Genomic DNA, 23,144 nt, shown 5'->3' with positions numbered 1-23,144 from the left:
TGGTCTGAGATGTTTTCCTATATCTGGTTTCTGCCATACTGTTTTCCAGTTTTCCCAACAGTTTTTTTTCAAAGAATGAGTTTTTGTTCCAAAAGCTTTGATCTGTGGGTTTATCATATACTAGATCACTAGAGACATTTACTATAGTATAATTTGTACCTGTTCTATTGCACTGATACTCCTTTCTATTCCTTGGCTAGTACCAGATTGTTTTGATAATTACCACTTTATAATACAGTTTGAGATCTGGTACTACTAGATCACCTTCCTTTGTATTTTTTTCATTGATACTTGTGATATCCTTGAACTTTTGTTGTAAGTTTCTTGAGGACAAAATTCAATTCATTTTTTTGTCTTCGTATCCTCAATACTTAGTACAGAGTCTGGCATGTAATAGATAATTAATAAATGCTTATCCCAAGTGGAGTTTGGAGCTTGTTTTATTTGCATTGCAAAGTCAGAGGGCTGCATGTATTTAGTATTACCATAGGAACTCAGACATTTACTAGCTCTTTGACCCTGGGCAAGTCACTTAAACCTGTTTGTCTCAATTACCTCATCTATAAAATGATCTGGAGAAGGAAATGGCAAGCCACTCCAGTATCTTTGTCAAGGAAACCCCAAATGGGGTCACAAAAAGTCAGAAAAGACTGAAGCAACTGAACAAACTGATATGTAGAAATTGATTGGGATTAGGCATAATTCATTTACCCCAAAGTCCATGAGGTCTATATAAATGTTTAAACACCTCTCCTCTATTTGATAGAACAACTTTTTTTTTGGGGGGGGGGGTGAGGCAATTGGGGTTAAGTGACTTGCCCAGGGTCACACAGCTAGTAAGTGTCAATTGTCTCAGGCCAGATTTGAACGCAGGTACCCCTGACTCCAGGGATAGTGTTCTATCTACTGTACCACCTAGCCGCCCCAAGATAGATCTTAGAGATCATCTAGTACAACCCTATCCTGAATGCATGAGTCCCATCTACAGCAACATCCCACACATTCCACTGAACCCCAGAGGGTAGAAAGACCAGGCTGTGGGAGCCCCCCCTGTCTATATTATCCAGATCTCCTTCCCTCCCACCCCAATCTTCCTGCCAATACCTCTCCTTTTTCTCCTCTCAGTTGGATATTGCCTCCCCCATGCCCACATATATAGGAGGAAGCCCAAGGCACCCACTTGACTCTAACCTCTGAACTTATTCCCCTTTTTACAATGGTCAAGGATTTATGTGGACGTACGTGTATTCTCACAATACTTGGATGAACAGGGGGTCATCAATGACAATCTTTGAAGTAATATGGAAGACAATTAGGACTGATCATGTGCCTTTGAACCCTAAAGTTCACTGTGTCTAACTATCTACCCTGCCATTACCTGTTCTAACCTATTTCTTTTTACTATCTCCTTTTTTACTATGCACTCCAGAGCCCCAAGGATTTTCACTGCACATTAAAGAGCACTGGAACTCTTTATTATCCCTATCACTGAACCCTAATATGTGTATCGTCTTCCCCAATTAGAATGTAAGTTATTTGAGATCAGGGAATGTCACATTTTTCTCTTTGTATCCCCACTGCTTAACCCAGTGCTTGTTACATAGTAAAGATTTAATACTTTTTAAAATTTATTTTTCCTGCAAGTGGATGGCTAACCAGCATTTGTACTTATAATTGTGGAGATAGGAAAATCACTTCCACACAAAGCAATCCATTCCACTTTCAGAAGTATCTAATTATTAGAAAGTTCCTTTTGATATTAGCCAAATCTACCTCCTTGTGACTTCTAACAATTAGTCCTATTTCTGCCTTATGGAACAAGAAAAAATAAGTTTAATCCCACGTCAATATCTCAGGAATGATGGTCACAAGTTGGAATACATTCAGAAGAGCAAACAAATGTTGAAGACACACAGAAACATGTTATTTGAGTATCAATTAAAAGAACTAGGTATGTTTAGTTGAGGGAAGAAAAAATATACAAAAGGCTTTAGTCATATTAAAATGTTTTAAGAGTAATCATGTGGATTTCAGTATTATGTAAGTAATAGCTTGTTCACATTTTGAGCTGTTAAAAAATAAATGAAGGGCAGCTAGGTGGTGCAGTGGATAGAATACCGGCCCTGGATTCAGAAGGACCTGAGTTCAAATTCGGCCTCAGACACTTGACACTATAATAATAATATAATTTTAAAGAATGGTTCAATTTTTGTTTTATTGTATGTTTCACGTGTTAACAACTAAGATTCTGTATTCCCTTAGACATGTTTTTGAGAACTTTCATTGCTTGATTTGATTATTGACAAAGCTATTTTAAAGTTGTGTTAAGCTCAATTTTGTAGGAAATTTCCTGGCTGATTACCAGTATCCACACATCAACCCCTGAAAAGACTTCCATTCCATGACTACACCTAGAGGACATCTGAGAAAAGACTTTCAGAGACTTTAAATGAACAGTTTTGTTTTGTTTTTTTCTCTTTTCTTTTTCTGTCATAATATACACCATCTGTAATATGTATTCTCTGCAGAGGCCCTCCCTTTGAAAGACCAATGTCAAAGCGTCAGTTCATGAGGACAAAAAATCGCCCCTCTGGACAAAACTTTCCTCTCTTCCTTTTCTATATTGTTGTTCACATATTATTAGTTAGCAATAGTTATTATATTCTTTTTACTGTTCCATCAAGGAAACATTTTGTTTCTTGAGGAACAACAGGGGGGACTGTAACGATTGGAATAACACCACCTGCTGGAGACTTACTGTAGAAGAGTTCTGCCCATGAAGCGAAGGTCTTTGAGGGCAAGACCAGGAGTCTTTTCTTTGGCATCAGGAAGTGACGCGGACTAGTGGGAGGAGGAAGGAAGAGACTGGCGCTCGGTCTCGCGCTCTTTCCTCTGGACTCTGGTGGAGAGCGGAGCTAGAAATGTGCTCTCCCTTTAATAGATAGGAATCTAGGCCTTTCTCTCTCTCTTTACCAAATTCTTATTCTCCTTAAATTCTTATTCTCCTTAATAAACGCTTAAAAGTCTAACTCTTGCTAAAGCTTATAATTTTATTGGCGACCACTCATTAAATATTTTAGACAGTTTAGCTAGAATTTTAGCCCTTAACAACACTTACTAGTTGTGTGACCCTGGGCAACTCACTTAACCCCAATTGCCTCACAAAAAAAGAAAAATAAATGATACCGCAAGAAGTAAGTAGATCCCCAGGCAAAAACTGAACTAGTGCTTTTCAGTGATGTATCAGTAAAGATCCAGGAGTTAGGTTATGGCTTGAATACATGATCTTTGACTTTCCTTACAACTATAATTTTGTGACTCCAAGATAAGTCTTCTCATTGAGTTCAAACCCCCAATCTAAAGTAGAAAGGGTTACACAATTTGACATATAGCAGCATATAATCACTTCTTGGACAACTTCCAAATCTCCATGTCTAATACCACCCATATAATGAATAAGATGTTTCCTAGATATTTCCACTGTCATGGCTTTCTGTAACTTCAAACTCAATGTATTTCAAACTACCCTCATTTTCTTCCCTTCAGAGCCAGCTTTTCCATATTCCTCCTGTGATCATAGTTCAAGAGTTGAAAAGGACCTCAGAAGGCCATCTAGTGCAACCTCCCCAACTTACAAATGAGGAAACTGAGGCCAAGTAAGATTAAGTGCTGTAGATGGCAGGAAGAAGTCAGGAAGATGCCTGAGATTTCCCATGTTTCCCTCAAAACCGCCAGCTAGGTGGTGTAGTGGATAAAGCACCGGCCCTGGACTCAGGAGTACCTGAGTTCAAATCTGGCCTCAGACACTTGACACTTACTAGCTGTGTGACCCTGGCAAAGTCACTTAACCCTCATTGCCCTGCAAAAAAAAACAAAAACCAAAAAACCTCAACATTAAATCAAGCCTCCAAATAGATTCTGGAACTACAGAACCTAAAAAAAAGACAGAGAGACATGATTCTTCTACTTGAGATAATTTAGAAAACTTCAGAAAAAGTCTGTCTCACCTTGGTGAAAGGGGAGGGTGGGTCAGCATAGCTCAGCTTAACTCAGCTGGTACCTTGGGTCGGTAGGCAGCTCAACAGTGCTACAACTCAACACAGCTGAGAGAGAGGCAGCTGAGAGCAGTAAGAAGCTTGTAACAGTAACATCAGTGCCCCAGGAGCAGACTTCAACTATATAAGTTTAAAAACAGGCTACAGCATGAGCAAGAAACAAAAAAGGACTCTTACCATTGACAGCTTCTATGGTGAAAGGGAAGACCAAAACTCAAACTCAAATGAATTTGACAAAATGCCTACAAGTGAAGTCTCAAGAGCATAGATGATCTTGTCTCAAGAACAAAAAGCCTTCTTTGAAGAGTTCAAAAAGGCTTTTTAAAAACCAAATGAGAGATGTAGAAGAAAACATGGAAAAAGAAATGTGAGAAATGAGAGTTACACTGTAAAAAAGGAGCACAAAAATTGAGGAAAACAATTCCTTAAAAAATTCAATTGGTGGCAGTTAGGTGGCACAGTGCATAAAGCACTGGCCCTGGATTTAGGAGGTCATGACTTCAAATCCAGTCTCAGGCACTTGACACTTACTAGCTGTGTAACCGTGGGCAAGTCACTTAACCCCCTGTTGCCCCACCAAAAAAAAAAAAAATTGGCCAAATGAGAGAGAAAAATGGCCAAGTGGGAGAAAAAAATGGCCAAAGGGAAAAAAAAAATGGCCAAAGGGAAAAAAAGGTGCAAAAGCTTACTGAGGAAAATAATGCATTAAAAATTAAAATTGGGCAGATGGAAGCTAATAACTCCATGAGACTCCAAGAATCTCTCAAGCAGAATCAAAAGACTGACCTGGAAAATAGTTCCAGGAGAGATAATTTGGGAATTATTAGACTACCTGAAATCCATGATCAAGAAAAGAGTCTAAACACCATATTCCAGGAAATTATCAAGGAGAACTGCCCTGAAATTATAGAATCAGAGGATAAAATCATCATTGAAAGAATCTATTGATCATCTCCTGAAAGAGACCCCAAAAGGAAAACTTCAAGGAATATTGTAGCCAAACTCCAGAATTACCAGATGAAGGAGAAAATAATCCAAGCAACCAGAAAGAAATCATTTAAATATCATGGAGTCACAGTCAGGATTGCACAGGACCTGGCAGCTTCACCATTAAAGGATCACAGGTCTTGGAATATGATATTCAGGAAGGAAAGGAGCTTGGATTACAACCCATAATCAACTACTCAGCAAGACTGTGTATTCTCTTTCAGAGGAAAAGATGGACATTCAATGAAATAGGGGACTTCCAAGGCTTCCTGAGAAAAAGACCAGAACTGAACACAAAATTTGATCTCCAAATACAAAACTCAAGAGAAATATAAAGAGATAAACAAGGAGGCAAATAAGGTTGTTCAATAAGGTTAAACTGCTTGCATCCCTATGAGAGAGGATAATACTTTTAATCCTTGGGATCTGTATCTCTGTTAAGGTATTATTACTAAATTGACTTTGATGTGATGATATAAAGAAACTTAAGGGGCAGAATAAAAGAAGAACAGGGGGAGGAGAAGAAAGCGGAGGTGGAATGGGGTTAATTACATCATATGAAGAGGCACAAAAAGAACACATTACAATAGAGGGAAAGAAGGGACGGATGAGCATTGTTTCAACATTATTCTCATAAAATTTGGTTCAGAGAGGGAATAAAATACACTCCCATTTGTATAAAGGAATTTAGCTTACTCTTTAAGGAAAGAAAATAGGAAGGGCAAAAGGGTGGTATTGATAGAAGAGAGGGCAGAAGGGGGAAGGGACAAGAAAAGGAAGGGCAGCTGATAAAAGGGAGGGCATGTTGAAGGAGGCAGTGGTCAGAAGCAAAACATGGGTCAAGAGTAATAGGGTATAAAAATAGAATAATAGGGTGAAAGAAGGGAAAAAAGAGTACAAACAAAGGGGAAAAGAGGATGGAGGGAAATAAACAGTTAACAATTTTAATTGTGAATGTGAATAGGATGAAATCTCCCATAAAACAGAAGTGAATAGCAGAGTGGATTAAAAATCAGAATCCTACAATAGGTTGTTTACAAGAAACACATTTCAAGCAGAGAGATACACACAGAGTAAAGGTAAAATGTTGGAGCAGAGTATATTATAATTCAGCTGAATTAAAAAAAGCAGGGGTAGGAATTCTTATCTCAAACAAAGAAAAGAAAAAATAGATCTAATTAAATGAGATAAAGAAGGAAACTACATCTCGCTAAAAGGTATGATAAATAATGAAGTAATATCAATACTGAATATGTATGCACCAAGTGGTATAGCATCCAAATTCTTAGGGGAGAAGTTAAATAAATTACAAGAGGAAATAGACAGCAAAACTATACTAGGGGGAATCTGAACTTTCCCATCTCAGAATTAGATAAATCTAATCACAAAATAAATAAGAAGTTAAAGAGGTGAATAGAATGTTAGAAAAGTTAGATATGATAGATATCTGAAGAAAACTGAATGGGGATAGAAAGGAATATGCCTTTTTCTCAGCGGTACATGGCACATACTCAAAAATTGACCATGTATTAGGGCAAAAAAAACTCATAGTCAAATTCGGAAAGGCAGAAATAGTAAATGAATCCTTCTCAGATCATGATGCAATAAAAATTGCATGTAATAAAGAGCCATAGAAAAGTAGACTGAAAATTAATTGGAAACTAAACAATCTCATCCCAAAGAATTAGTGAGGGGACAGCTAGGTGGTACAGGGGATAAAGCACCAGCTCTGGATTCAGGAGGACCTGAATTCAAATCTGGCCTCTGACACTTGACACTTACTAGCTGTGTGACCCTTGACAAGTCACTTAACCCTCATTGCCCTACAAAAAGAACAAACAAACAAACAAACAAAAAGAATGAGTGGGTCAAACAACAAATCATAGAAACAATCAATAACTTCATCCAAGAGAATGACAATAATGAAAAACCTATGGGATGCAGACAAAGCAGTGCTTAGGGGAAATTTTATATCTCTAAATTCTTACATGAATAAAAAAGAGAAAGAGGAGATCAGTGAATTGGGCATTCAACTTAAAAAGCTAGAAAAAGAACAAATTTAAAATTCCCAATTAAATACTAAATTAGAAATCCTGAAAATAAAAGGAAAAATTAATAAAATTGGAAGCAAGCAAACTATAGAATTAATCAATAAAATTAAGAGCTGGTTTTATGAAAAAATCAATAAAGTAGATAAACCTTTGGTTCATTTAATTAAAAAAAAAGAAGAAAAACAAATTACCACTATCAAAAATGAAAGGGGTGATCTTACCACCAATGAAGTGGAAAGTAAAGCAATAATTAGGAACTATTTTGCCAAACTGTATGCCAATAAATTTGACAATCTAAATGAAATGGATGAATATTTACAAAAAAAAATACAAATTGCCCAGGTTAACTGAAGAGGAAATAAAATCCTTAAATAGGGCCATTTCAGAAAAAGAAATTGAACAAGTCATCGATGAACTCCCTAAGAAAAGATCTCCAAGGCCAGATGGGTTTACAAGTGAATTCTACCAAACATTTAAAGAACAATTATTTCCAATAATATACAAACTATTTGGAAAAATAGGTGGAGTTCTACTAAATTCCTTTTATGACACAAATATGGTGTTGATAGCTAAACCAGGCAGAACCAAAACAGAGAACGAAAATTACAGACCAATTTCCCTAATGAATATTGATGCAAAAATCCTAAATAAAATATTACCAAGGAGATTACAGCTAGTGATCACCAGCTTAATACACTATTACCAGGTGGGATTTATAACAGGAATGCAAAACTAGTTCAACATTAGAAAAACTATTAATATAATCAACCACATCAATAACAAAACTAACCAAAATCATATGATTATCTCAATAGATGCAGAGAAAGTGTTTGGAAAAAATACAATACTCATTCCTATTAAAAAACACTAGAGAACATAGGAATAAGTGGAGTTTTCCTTAAAATAATAAGCAGTATCTACCTAAAACCATCAGCAAACATTATATGTAACAGGGATAAGTTAGAGGCCTTCCCAATAAGATCAGGGGTGAAACAGGGATGTCCATTATCACCTCTATTATTTAAAATTGTACTAGAAATGTTAGCTATAGAAATAAGCGAAGAAAAATGAATTAAATTAATTAGAATAGGCAAGGAGGAAATAAAACTTTCACTTTTTGCAGATGATATGGTAATATGAATCCTAAAGAATCAACTAAAAAACTGCTTGAAACAATTAACAACTTTAGCAAAGTTGAAGGATATAAAATAAACCCACGTAAATCATCAGCATTTCTATACATGACCAACAAAGGCCAGCAGCAAGAGATAGAAAGTGAAATTCCATTTAAATTAATGGTAGACAATATAAAATACTTGGGAGTCTACCTGCCAAGACAAATCCAGGAATTCTATGAACACAATAACAAAACACTTCACATAAATCAAATCAGATCTAAGTAATTGGAAAAATATCAATTGCTCATGGATACACCAAGCTAATATAATAAAAATGAAAATTATACCTAAATTAATTTATCTCTTCAGCACCATACCAATCAGACTATCTAACCATTATTTTACAGAGTTAGAAAAAATAATAACAAAATTCATCTGGAAAAAACAAAAGGTCAAGAATATCAAGGGAACTAATGAAAACAATGCACAGGTAGATGGGCAAGACATACCGAATTTGAAGCTATACTTGGTACTGGCTAAGAAATAGTGTAGTGGATCAATGGAATAGGTTAGGCATAGGAGACACAGTAGTAAATGACTATAGTAATCTACTGCTTGATAAACCAACATACTCCAGCTTCTGGGATAGGAACTCAGTATTTGACAAAAACTGCTGGGAAAACTGAAAGACAGTATGGCAGAAGCGAGGCACAGACCAACATCTTACACCTTATGCAAAAATGTGGTCATAGTGGGTTCAAGATTTAGACATAAAGGGTGATACCATAGATAAATTAGGAGAACAAGAATAGTTTACCTCTCAGATCTATGGAGAGAAAAACAATTTATGTCCAAACAAGAGATAGAAAATATTATGAAATGCAAGATTGAAGACTTTGATTACATTAAATTAAAAAAGGTTTTGTACAAAGAAGCAATGCAGCCAAGATTAGGAGGGAGACAGAAAACTGGGAAACAATTTTTACAGCCAGAATTTCTGATAAAGGCTTCATTTCTAAAATATATAGGGAACTAATTCAAATTTATAAGAATGCAAGTCATTCCACAATTGAGAAATGGTCAAAGTATATGAACAGGCAGTTTTCTGATGAAGAAATCAAAGCTATCTATTGTCATATGAAAAAATGCTCTAAATAACTATTGATTAGAGAAATGCCAATTAAAACAACTCTGAGGTATCACCTGACACCTATCAGATTGGCTAAAATGACAAAAAAGGAAAATAATAAATGTTGGAGAAGTGTGGAAAAATTGGAACACTAATGCATTATTGGTGGAGCTGTGAACTGATCCAACCATTCTGGAGAGCTTTTTGGAACTATGCCCAAAGGGCTATGGGACTGTTCATACCTTTTGACCCAATGCTACCACTGCTAGGTTTGTATCCCAAAGAGACCATAGCAAAGGGAAAAGGACCCACATGTACAAAAATATTTGTAGCACCTCTCTTTGTGATGGCAAAGAATTGGAAATCAAGGGAATGCCCATCCATACAGGAATGGCTAAACAAGTTGTGGTATATGAATGTAATAGAATACTATTGTGGCATAAGAAACGATGAGCAGGAGGAGTTCAGGGAAACCTGGAAGGACTTACATGAACTGATGCTGACTGAGAGTAGCAAAACAACAAGAACACTGTACATAGTAACAGCAACATTGTGTGATGAACTGTGGTGATAGAGTTGGCTCTTCTCAGCAATGCGACAATACAAGACAGTTTCAAAGAACTCATGATGGAAAATGTTCTCAACATCCAGAAAAATGAACTGTGAATTATGAATGCAGATTGAACCATACTGTTTCTACTTTTAGACTGTTTCTTTTTCCTTCTTTTTTGTGGTTTTTCCCCTGTGCTCTGATTCTACTTTCACAAGATAACTAATGTAGAAATAGGTTTACTGTGATTGTACATATACAACCTACATCAGACTGCTTTCTGTCTCACAGACAGAGAGGGAAGGGAGGGTGGGAGAAAAATCTGGAACTAAAAATCTTGTGAAACCAATATCGAAAACTATCCTTATATGTAACTGGAAAATAATAAAATACTTTAAAAAAGAAAAAAAGGGGGAAAAAGATTAAGTGCTATAGATATCCCTATTTCAACCAATTATATTCACCAGACTCTCTGTCATATAAGCCTAGAACTTTGAATTCATCTTTGATTTCTTTCTTCCTTATTCTCCATGTCTAACCAAAAATCAACTATTACTGGTGAGTCTTTTTTCATTGCTATTATAACTATCTCTTCCTAATATTCTTGCCTTCCTGATAGTCTAAGAAATTGTTACTATTAAATGATTGCAAGTGTCCCAGTTGTTCCTCTGATTTGCATCATCACTAGATTAACCTCAAGGCAACAAATGCCCACTTAACCATATTTCTTTGCTTTTTACTGGCTGTAGGACCCAGGCAAACCATTTAACCTCTCCAAATGTCACTTTCATGCTCTGCCATATTCCTACAATATTTTTCACTACTTACATTATAGCGCTTATGTACATAAAATCTTTTATAAATCTTAAAATGATACTTACATGCTTGAAGACTATGATAGGTAAAGCACAAGTCCTATCAGGTACTACCAAACTTTAAAAGTTTTCAAAATGGTAACAAGGATAGTCTGATTCTACTGACTGAGGTTGATCCTATCTAAATGTGCAAAGGCTCAACACCAGTAAGTTGATTTCTTTGTGAATAATTCTTTGGTGGTGCTGACATCATCACCATCATCATCAATCAATAAATCAATCATTATTTTTATTATTATACTGACCTCCCTTCCCAACCATGTCTATGTACACACACACACACACACACACACACACACATACAGAGACAGAGACAGAGACAGAGACAGAGACAGAGAGAGAGCAAGAGAGAGAATTATCCAGGAGTGTTAATTCAGTTTTGAACTTTAGTAGCTTAAAGACTTTTGGGACGCACCATACATAAATGTTTGCTATTATTTTAATTTTCCACGAAATCATTATTTATACCATTTTTATGTGATAGACCCCTTTGTAAATCTGGTGAAATATCCCCTGTCAGAATATTTTAAAATCATAAATTAACATACACAGAATTATAAGGGAAACTGTATTAATTATGAAGTACATGGACCCTAGGTTAAGAACTCCTATTAATGAGCCTTCTCTTCCAGCCAAATTATTCTCTTATTTCTCTTGCTATACATACCATATCATTTATTTTCTTCTTGCTTTAAATGCACCATCTCATCTATACTTATCTAATTTCTTCCTGTTGTTCAAAGTCCAGCTAACTCCCCCCAAGTCTTCCCTGTTTTCTCCCTAACAATGATCATTTCCTATTCTTAATTCCTATAGAAATTATTGACTGTACCACTCATTTGGTACATACTATACCCAGGCATTTTTTTTAGTGAGGCAATTAGGGTTAAGTGACTTGCCCAGGGTCACACACCTAGTAAGTGTTAAGTGTCTGAGGCTGGATTTGAACTCAGGTACTCCTGACTCCAGGGTCAGGGCTCTATCCACTGGGACACCTAGCTACCCCTATACCCAGGCATTTATTGTAATGCTCATTTATATCAAGGTCCACCTCCTCAATTATAGTAAAAGGAAGCTTGGTTGTACCTTGTGCCTATTTCTATTTCCAGTGATTTGCACACAGAAAATTACTAGTGTCTGTTGACAACAAAGGAAAAGGGAAAAGGATGACAACATATATCATGACATTTTAAAATTAACTTGTTCTATATTATGAAACAATTGAAGTAGGAAAAACTTGAAGTAAAAACATTACCGAACTTTGCTACACTTATGAAAAAGAATCTAGTCCTCTTCCTGTCACATAAGAAGGAGGAAACTTGTTTTCAAAGGTTTTTCAATAAAGACTATATCCCCTAAAAGCAAGAAAATGAGTACATTTCTAGCAGAAGAAAAATCCCTAGAGGTTCTAAGATGTGATATGTCAAAAGTAATATTTATATTACCACAACATTTCCTCTACAAATTTTTGGGCTCACTAACCAGTTCTTAATTCTCTATCCCTGTTTTTCTTTTTCCTTACCATGTCATTAGAAGCCCTGAAAAATTCATAAGAATAATTTCCATCAGTCCATCAGGGAGGCTATCTTTCTTCTTGTACTAGTCAATATCAAATGAATTACAAATTATAGAATTGCAATTAAAATTATAAAATGATAAAAATTCAAAGGCCAATTTGATGCATGATCTTTGGTTTATGAACTTTGGACAATAAAGTATACTAGAATGAGGTAGAGGAAAGGTGAGGAATCCTTGTCTCAGGGAGAAACTACCTTGGTGACCTTGGTAAAATCTCTGCACCTCAGTTTCTCCTGAAATTTTACAGGATTGAGCCACAAGATTTCTAAAACCACTTCTGGTTCATAAATATTCTTATAAGTTACTAATGTCTAAGCCCAAGAGAATATATCATGATCCAGGCAAATGCCATGATAGGTTTACTTTATAAAAGGTTAAGGGCAATGTAGCTAAGCAGATAAGAAATTTTGGTTTAGAGTTTGGAAGACCTGGGTGAAGTTCCACCTTTGTATGGTACTAGCTGCATGATCTTGGACAAGTCATGTAACTATTACTTTCCTGAGACAGCTCCTTAGGAATTACAGTTAGGTTTTGATGAATGGCAATAATGAATCCCTTGATTTTGACTCATCCTTCTAAAAAAAAAAAAGAACACTGAATATTTCCAATGGGCTAGAACGAATTACCACATTTTACATAACTATAAATTGGAATATAGCAGCTCCATGGCACAATTGGTAGAGCTTCTGGACTGGAGTCAGGAGGACCTGAGTTCAAATCCAGCACCAGACACTTACTAGTTGCATGACCCTGGGCAAATCACTTAACCTTGTTTGCCTCAGTTTCTTCATCTATAAAATGAGCTGGAGAAGGAAACGGCAAACCACTCTAGTATCTTTGCCAAGAAAACCCCAAAAGGGGCCATAAAGAGTTGGGCATGAATGAAAATGACTAAGCAAAAAACAAAAAAAAAGAAAGAAAATTGTGAATATAACCATAGGGCTGGGAACCAAATACCACATTTTTATATAATTATAACTTTGAATAGTGTGAGTTCATGTACATGTGACCACTTCATGAGATTCATCATTTAGACTCTGGACCTAGCTGCATCTAGTAATTTATAGCTTGAAGTAGAGGGAATTCCTTTACCAGGAGTTTCCCACACTGAGGAAATCACTGATATTTGATTTATTCTTTAGAGAAAAGTAAAGCATTACTCCCCCAAATAATATGGATACTACTTCTCAGTTTAGAAAAATGAAGACTGCTATGACCCTTGGTTTCAGTCTGATTTATTAGAGCTGGAAATCCCCCAACTCACACTGGTATCAGGAAAAAATCAATTCTTCCCTCTGTGGAAGTTTTTAATAGTTCAGTGTTTTTCTCCTCTAGATTGGAGAAAGGCATCTATAACATCCCTGTGCTAATAATATTGAACTACAACAAATGCTCTTACTTCAAAGGTAATATTTTCCAATTTTTCCAGGTTTCCAAAGTATATAAATTACATAATAATGATTTGCTCACAAGTACAAGTGCTTTCCTTGACTTTCTGTTTTCATAGCTTTTTTTAAATAGGAATTAGAAAGTGTATTGTAATTTGATACCTTTCTTCCTCTCCTCTGCCTTGCCAACCAACAAGTTTCTGTTTTGAGCCTTGGCAAAAATTCATATTTATTATTTATAATGAACTAAGTAATGATATTCACTACTACTATATTCCCCTTTACTGACTTTCCACTAAAATTTTGGCAAGGACCCAGGAAGGAGAACAAGGTAGGTAATATAAAAAATCCCCAAAGAACTCCTTTTTCTTTTATTTCTTCCCCACACTATACATACACACACACACACACACACACACACACACAATATTAACATTTAAGTCACTCTAGATATCTAAAGCAGACTCAAAGAAAACTAAGATCATCCATAAATTATCTCATTATTATGTAAACCAGATAAGGCAAATCACACATAAAAAATAAATAAAGCTAAGTCTTAAGATTAATGAATGCAAGAAACAGATGATAAATAAGTTAGAAAATTTCAAAGCACACATGACCTACTGTCCAGGCTTTGAATGGAAAGGGATACCTACATGCAGATCGCCATCATAGATACAACTGCAGGAATTGGGAATTCCTAATCTTTAGAATTGAGAAGCATATTTAAAGTGCAAATACTGTGCAAGCAGGACTAGAAATTTATCTAGAAATCACTACAGCATGCAACTAAGGTAAATAAAAAGATGCAAAACACCCAGGAATCTTTTTTTAAAGAAAAAAATAATTACCATTGTCAGTTGAAAAAAAAGAAAAAAAAACATTTGTTAAGAAACTATAATGTGCCAGGCATTGTGCTAAGTACTCAAGATACAAATTCAAAAAAGAAAATCCCTACCCACACTGTAATGATTGGAATGACGCCACCTGCTGGAGATTTACTGTAGGAAAGCTCCGCCATGAGGAGAAAGCATCTGAGGGCAAGCCATGAGACTTTTCTTTGGTGTCAGGAAGTGACTTTTGCTTGTAGGAGGAAGAGGGGGCGAAGCTGGTTCTCTCGCTCTTTTTTGCCAGGACTCTCGTAGAGAGCGGAGCAGGAGAACTGTAGCTTCCCAAGATAGATAGATGAATCTAGGCCTTTTTCTCTCTCCACCAAATTCTTATTCTCTTTAATAAATGTTTAAAAGTCTTAACTCTTGCTAAAGCTTATAATTTATTGGTGACCATTCATTAGATAATTTAGACAGACTAGCTAGAATGTTAACCCTTACACCACAAGGAGTTAGCAATCTAAAGGGGGCAGACAACAAATAAAAGGAAGCTGAAATGCAAAATGGGAGAGGAGGGGAAGGTATCATACAAGAAGATAAGGTGGCAAAGTTAGAGAAGTCACAAATTAGTACAGTAGGGTGAGAAATAAGATATTCTGATCTGAGCTCTCTCCTTAACTGGAGATTATGGAGTTCAAGGCCCTATCCTCCAAACAGAAAGACAGAGGGTAAGTGGTTAGGTAGATTACCAAGGGAAATGGGATCTTGGAGGATGATGAGGTTTTCCCAATAATGAGCTTCCTTGGCCATGTTGAAGAAGTCATAGCAGTCCCAAAGAAGCAACACAAACTTGACAATTCTCAACAATGAATTATTTCCAAGATCACAAACAAAATCAACTTTATACAAAATCATAAACTTATTTCAAATATAGTTTGTTCAGTAAAATGTGTAAATTAACAAAAGATAAGAAATTTTTATTGTACAAATGCCTTTTTATATACTGAAATCCATCTGTTCTGTCATATAGCATATTCTGTCGTTAGTAACTTAAAATTCAAGCTCTCCACAGCCAGAGAGTTATGATATTTAATTATTCTATTCTATTTTTTATTAGCCATAGAAACCTGGTTTAAGTTTTGGATCACTACATATAGGAATTATGGCAAGGTTACCCTCGATTGTTTAGACTTCAATTTCTTCAACTGGAAAGAATTGATTAGACTATATAATTTCTAATGTCCCTTCCAGGTATATATTCTATGATCTCCTATAATATTGAATATTCTTAAATATATATATGGTCCTATTCTTTTTCTCATATGGTCATCCAATTTTCTAACAATTTTTACTTAAATAAAAACTTTCTCATTGCCTTGTATTCTTAAATTGTCAAACAGTAATCAATCTGGGACTTTGGCTGTAGTTCTGAATTTTTCTGTTCTGTTGCATTGAATTATTTTATTCTACCACAGAGCCTTGATTTAAACTGCCTAAAAAGTATAATTTAGGAATTAGCAGGACAAAGTTTTCTTTCTTCCTTGTTATTTTCAAGTTTCACTTATTATTCTTGATCCATATAAAGGGTTTTTTAAATACTTTTATCTAATTCTAAAAGAGAATCCAAAGACATCTTGTTAACGGCTAAAATTTCTAGCTAGTCTGTCTAAAATATCTAATGAGTGGTCGCCAATAAATTATAAGCTTTAGCAAGAGTAGCTTTGTAAGTAATTATTAAGGAGAATAAGAATTTTGGTAAAGAGAGAGAGAAAGGCCTAGATTCCTATCTATTAAAGGTGAGAAGCACATTTCTAGCTCCCTTCTCCGCCAGCGTCCTCAGGAAAGAGCCCCAGAGTCAGCACCAGTCTCTTCTTCCTCCTCCCACTAGTCTGCGTTCATCCTCCTCGCCAAAGAAAAGACTCCTGGTCTTGCCCCTCAAAGACCTTCGCTTCATGGGCAGAAACTCTTCTACAGTAAGTATCCAGCAGGTGGCGTCATTCCAATCGTTACAGTCCCCCCTGTTGTTCCTCAAGAAACAAAATGTTTCCTTGATGGAACAGTAAAAACAATATAATAACTATTGCTAACTAATAATATCGTGAACAACAATATAGAAAGGAAGAGAGGAAAGTTTTGTCCCAGAGGGGCGACTTTTTTTGTCCTCATGAACCGACGCTTTGACATTAGTCTTGCAAAGGAGGGCCCTCTGCAGAGAGAATACATGTTACAGATGGTGTATATTATAACAGAAAGAGAAAAAAACACAACAAAAACAACAAATCACAAAACTGTTCATTAAAGTCTCTGAAAGTCTTTTCTCAGATGTCCTCTAGGTGTAGTCGTGAATGGAAGTCTTTTCAGGGGTTGATGTGTGGATGCTGGTAATCAGCAGGAAAATCTACTACAAATTGAGCTTAACACAACTTTAAAATAGCTCTGTCAATAATCAAATCAACAATGAAAGTTCTCAAAAACATGTCTAAGGGTATTCATAATCTTAGTTGTTACACATGAAACATATAATAAAAACAAAAATTGAAAACATTCCTTTAAAATTATATATTACTATAGTCCCCCCTTATGGAGGGTAATTGAGGAAGACAATTGCTGCAATATTAATTAATAAAATAATTTTTATCTTTGTTTCATCACTTTTTGCATCATCTGCCTAATTATCCTCATGCATTATGAGAAATTAAAAAATCTAATATAATTGGTAACAGGTGTCAAGGCCAAATCAACACTGTTATTTATCATGACACCCTGAGATAATTATGGGGGTTACCATAAAAGAAACAGAGAATAGATGGGATATGAGCATTCCCACACCTTGAGCAATATGTACTGCCATACAGTATGCCAGGCTCTAAAATAGGTGGATGGAATATCTGTCCATGCACGAACATATTGGGAAGAAACTGAGTCAGACTTAATCAGATACATGGGATTGAGATGTCCATGGCATCAGGCATATAGGAGGGAGCATAGAAGCCAGGTGTAGAAGTGAGATGGGTGGGATCAATACTTCCAGCCATCTGTACAATATTGTGGGAAAAATAAAATAAAATATTAAACAAGAGTAATCCAACCCTCAACATTAGTCAAAAGCCGTTCCTCGGCCCTACCTTGACTTCATGCATGTCTCCCCTCATGTGACAGTTCAGTGTCTGCTCTTGCATGTATTCCTCTTGTGATTGGATGGAATCTTGGCCAACTGGCATCTGATAACTCAGAAATAAGGCAATTAATGTCTTAAATGATAAGTTCCCATAATCCAAGTCTCATATGGATTTAAAAATTGAGGATAATAAATGATTGCAAAAACTGCGAATACATCTTGACTCAGAACACAATATATAATTATGCAACAATTTCAAATAATACCCCTTTTTTTTTAACTAGTATACAATTACTTTTTTGAAAAATCTGAACATATTTAAATACAAGTTAAAGCACAATACAATCTCAAAGACAATTTTACAAATGTTCCCCTCTTTTTTTTTTTTTGGAATATGCTTATCAAAAATAATACTTCTGGAATCAATTTACACTGCCATGGCAACCCAATTTGCCAGGGAAATGCTTTAAAGAATTTGATCAAATAATCAGTTGAGAAAAAATAAACAAAAACAAACAACTAGAATATGGGAGCACAATACTCCTAGAATTAACATTGTATTATGGAAATCAAAACCATGTTTCAAAATTAGATAGATGAATGAATAGAAGAAAAATACACGTGGAATAAATAAAAGACAATGAAATTCAAACTAGGGAAATCTAAATGACTATGAACTTAATATTAATAAGAATATTAACAAAATATAAACTTGATTGCCTGACTATAAAAAGCTTTTAAAAATATTCTCCTTGTTTTAGAAATAAGTATAAGACACAATCTCAAAAGCATTAAAATCTCTATGAAATAAACCTATACCATTAATTCCCAAAATGTATATGTAATAGCATAGAAATCCTATGTAACCTCTGAACTGACATTAATAATCTGAGTGAATTCAGAACACTTTTGATTCCAGTATCTAAAATCCCCAATACTCATATCAATACCTTGCTGCTTACTTCTACATTTCTGTACAATATATACCCTTCCATGGCAAAAGAAGCAGAGTCTTGAACTATGTTGATTGTCATTCTTATTCAGCTTAAGTTTTTCTTCTTTAACCCCTCTATATTGTCTGTCAGTCTTTTCACCATACAAACGCTTTATAAGATTACTAATTAAAGACAAAAGCAGGTTAGCAAAATTATGAACAAAACGAGCATATCTGGAATTTAAAGAGTTTTCTAAGGTTGTCTCAGAAGCACAGCCAGGCTGGGGAAGGGCTGAGCCTGAAGCTGCAAATGTAGTTAGAGAAAGTCGAGCATGCGCATCAGTTCTCTGGACTTCCCAGGCCTGGGAAGCAATGGGCTTGGCCATGGGAGGAGTAGAGGGTGGGGTCTGGAGAGGAGGGGAGGGACCAGAGCAATTTGAAGCAGACTTGATTTTGAACTCAGGCCCGGATTCCTCTTCCCCCACTTTGCCTCCAGGTGCTAGGGGATTAAAAGCTTCTAGAGGGTGGGTCATTGCCTCCAGGCATAAAAAATTAAAGCAACAATAGTGTTAGAATGGGAAAACTGTAGGAATCTCTTCAGGTTTCTCTGAAAAAGCACATGGTTGGGAGAGGGGGAGATATTTCCTTGTGTGAGTAAGTTGCTGGCTCTTTTAACAAAAGAAAAGAAAATAGAAAATTCCACAAATAACAAAGCATTAAATGATCTTATCTCCCATTTGTCTGGTTTAAACAGACTAAAATCAAAAATAGGGGTAATTAGGGAGTTTAAAAGGTCCATTCGAATAAAATTTAAGGGAAAACACAGGCAGTACGCCAGTACTTGGCAGTTAAAGGGAGAGGGTAGAGAAATGCCTTACCCAACCAGAGATCAGAAGACTGAGGTTTAGCTTTCCTCTTCGTGGGTCAGCCATCTGTTAACGGCTAAAATTCTAGCTAGTCTGTCTAAAATATCTAATGAGTGGTCGCCAATAAATTATAAGCTTTAGCAAGAGTTAGCTTTTTAAGTATTTATTAAGGAGAATAAGAATTTGGTAAAGAGAGAGAGAAAGGCCTAGATTCCTATCTATTAAAGGGAGAGCACATTTCTAGCTCCTTCTCGCCAGCGTCCTCAGGAAAGAGCCCCAGAGTCAGCACCAGTCTCTTCCTTCCTCCTCCCACTAGTCTGCGTCACTTCCTCCCCGCCAAGAAAAGACTCCTGGTCTTGCCCTCAAAGGACCTTCGCTTCATGGGCAGAACTCTTCTACAGTAAGTATCCAGCAGGTGGGTCATTCCAATCGTTACATCTTAGATGATTTGAAATTAATCTATAGGGTGTTTTCAGTAATATACCACCTTTATTATATAAGTTCAGACTATCCATGCATATTAATATGTAATCTTTCCTTTATGTTCAAAAATTTTAACATTATATTGAAAAAAATGACATGTATATCTTAGTGATTTAATATCCAGATAATTAATATGCTTTGTTATCATATCAAGTTCTTCGTTGTTATAATTTATTGTCACTTTCATTGTGTCTGAACTCTTTTTTGTCCCCATTTGGGATTTTCTTGGCAAAAATACTGGAATGGTTTGCCCATTTCCTTCTCCAGTTCATTTTTGCAGATGAGGAAACTGAAGCATATAGGGTTAAGTGACTTGCTCAGAGTCACACAACTAGTAAATATTCTGAGGCCAGATTTGAACTCAAAAAGATGAGTCTTCCTGCCCAGCACTTTATCCACTGTGCCACCTAGCTGTTCATTGTTATTTTTAATATTATATAAACCTGGTAATTATTTTGATTTCATTATTTACTGATCTTTTTTGTTGAATAATTTTGGATTCTCATGTGAGTATTTTGAATTTCTTTGTTTTTTCTAAAAATGTCATAACATCTCATATCACCTTGCTATTTCACTTGCTGTCCCTAATGCATGAAATGTTCTGCTTTCTCATAGTCCTCTCTTAGTTTCCCTGCCCTTCTTTCAAAACTATTCAAATTCATCTTCTGCCAGAGGCCTTCCTGGTTTCCCATCTTCTAGTACTTTCTTCTTGAGATTACAATCTACCTACTTGCATATATCCTGTGTGTTTGTGTTTGTGTGTATGTGTGTGTATATATACATACATATATACACACACATTCTTATACATGTATGTTGTGTGTGTGTATATGTCTGTATTTCTCCCCCATTAAAAGATAAGTTCCTTGAGGGCAGGGGGATGTTTTTGCCTTTCTTTGTATCTCAGTGCCTGCACACAATAAAGTACTTAATAAATGCTTACTGACTGATTAACTACAATATCACTACTTTTGGAAGAACAACTGAGGTCACCACTAAAGTAAAATAAATAATATTGATAAAATAATTATGGGAAGAAAAGATGAGCCAGACAAAGCATATGTGGAGAATAGCACCACTAAAGCTAACATAATTTTGAAGATATTTAAGGACAGATTTTCAAGGTAACTGAAAAAGGAAGGATAACAATGTTTTGGGGAAAGTTATTTACCTGCACCCAAAATAGGCCTTACCTGCTTATTTATTTTATTGCTTTATGTTCTACATGAGGAACAAAATTATTTTCCTGTATTTGAAATGAGAAGGGATTGCTTGACTTATTTTATTCTGAAGAAAAAATAAATCTATTGTTAGCTTCAAACTTATGAAATTTTTGGAAATGGTTCCTGAGATACTCAGTGCCACAGATGAACTCTTCTTTGGGTTATATATATCTAGCCAGGGGATGGCACTCCATCTCACACAGATAGGGATAATTATCTCTCTCACATGCTCCTCAGGCAGTAGTCACCCATATGCCCTTATCTTACTTAGACAGCTGCATTGTATAATACCATTCATCTCCTCCTCATTTTCCTAGGACTGCAGATGCTGATTTGAGTGCTGATTGGATCCTCAAAGCCCTATCCCTTTCCCCACTCAATCTCACTAAAGTCCTCTTACATCCCTAATGTAACTCCTTTATGTCTGAAACTATAAATATTGCATCTTCCTTGATTCTTTGAGATCCATTCTCCTGAAAGATGGGTCTTCCAGCTGCACAGCTATGAGAAATTAACTTTTTTTTGTGAGGCAATTGGGGTTAAGTGACTTGCCCAGGATCACACAGCTAGTAAGTGTTAAGTGTCTGAAGCCAGATTTGAACTCAGGTCCTCCTGAATCCAGGGCCAGTGCTCTATCCACTGTTTCACCTAGCTGCTCTGAGAAATTAACTTTTAACTGCCTTCCTACTAAATAGATCATGGTCTTATTCCCCAAACACATGTAGAAAAATTATGTACTTATTAAAGGGAATAATCAATAAATATCAATAATTACTCACCTAATTTTCTACTTTCTTATCTCTAAAAACATATTAATTATGACCCCTACATATATCAAGAGCATCCTTGATGAAGTCCTAAGAAGAAAACGAACAGGTTTTTAGACTATATCTTAATAATAAGCAGGGAATAGCAGATGCCATTATTCATATGGTTTGCAGATTATAAGAAAAGCACTTCTAATAGGGTGAAAAGCACTCTCTCCTATCAAAGAGTCTTTTGCTTATAGGCTAATATATAACTCTTTGAATGATGCAACAAGAACAATACTTTTCTTCAACTCTGCTCTGATTACAAATATCAACTTAAGCATAAAAGAAGTAAATATGTTTGCTAAAAGTAGTTATTTTTTAGTGTCATGGAGGATGTTCAGTGAAATGTACAAGTGGAGGAGTGATTCTCTATAGAAGGAAAAGCCCCTAGGTATTCCTGTTCATAGATGATATTGCACCATTGTATTATATCCTAGAAAAGTGGAGAAATTTCTAAATGAGATCCATAGTTTCTCAAGAGGATTTAATCTAACACAGAAAAAAACAATAGGATTAAGAAGGCTTATCTAAAATCTAGATTATGACATGTGATTAGACAGCCATCCCAAAGAGCTGGTCCATCAGTACTTATCTCCTGGACAAACACTACGAACACAACAAAGATCCCTGTCAAGAATTAATCTGTAGAATGATTACATTTTAAAAATAAAATTAAGGGGTGAGAGGATTGCACTGGGAGAAAGGGAAAGAGAGAGGTGGAGGCGACCATGATGAGCACCTTGAAGAGCCACAGGCCACAGTGTAGCTGTGCAGTCTGATACGGGAGCTGCAGCTCCTGCCGCAACGATGACATCGGAAAACCACTCTCTGTTGACCATCAGTTCCTGCGTCTCATTCATTTTTCTTCCTCCACAGCTTGGAGGCCCATCTCAGCTGCGCAAGCTGCTCCTGGGTACTGAACTCCATCGGGTTCGGTCCTTGGCCATCTCCTCCCAGCTGCCGATGTCTATTCCCAGAGCCCTCAAGTCTCGCTTGCATACATCTCTGTAGTGAAGCTGGGGGCGTCCAGTAGGTCTTTGGCCTGAGGCTAACTCTCCATAGAGTAGGTCTTTAGGAATGCGCCCGTCTTGCATGTGGTGCACATGACTGAACCAGTGCAGCTGTCTTTGTTTCAGTAGCGTGTAGA

This window comes from Dromiciops gliroides, chromosome 2, assembly GCF_019393635.1.
Source record: "Dromiciops gliroides isolate mDroGli1 chromosome 2, mDroGli1.pri, whole genome shotgun sequence".
Taxonomy (NCBI): domain Eukaryota; kingdom Metazoa; phylum Chordata; class Mammalia; order Microbiotheria; family Microbiotheriidae; genus Dromiciops; species Dromiciops gliroides.
This window is presented reverse-complemented; position numbering follows the sequence as displayed.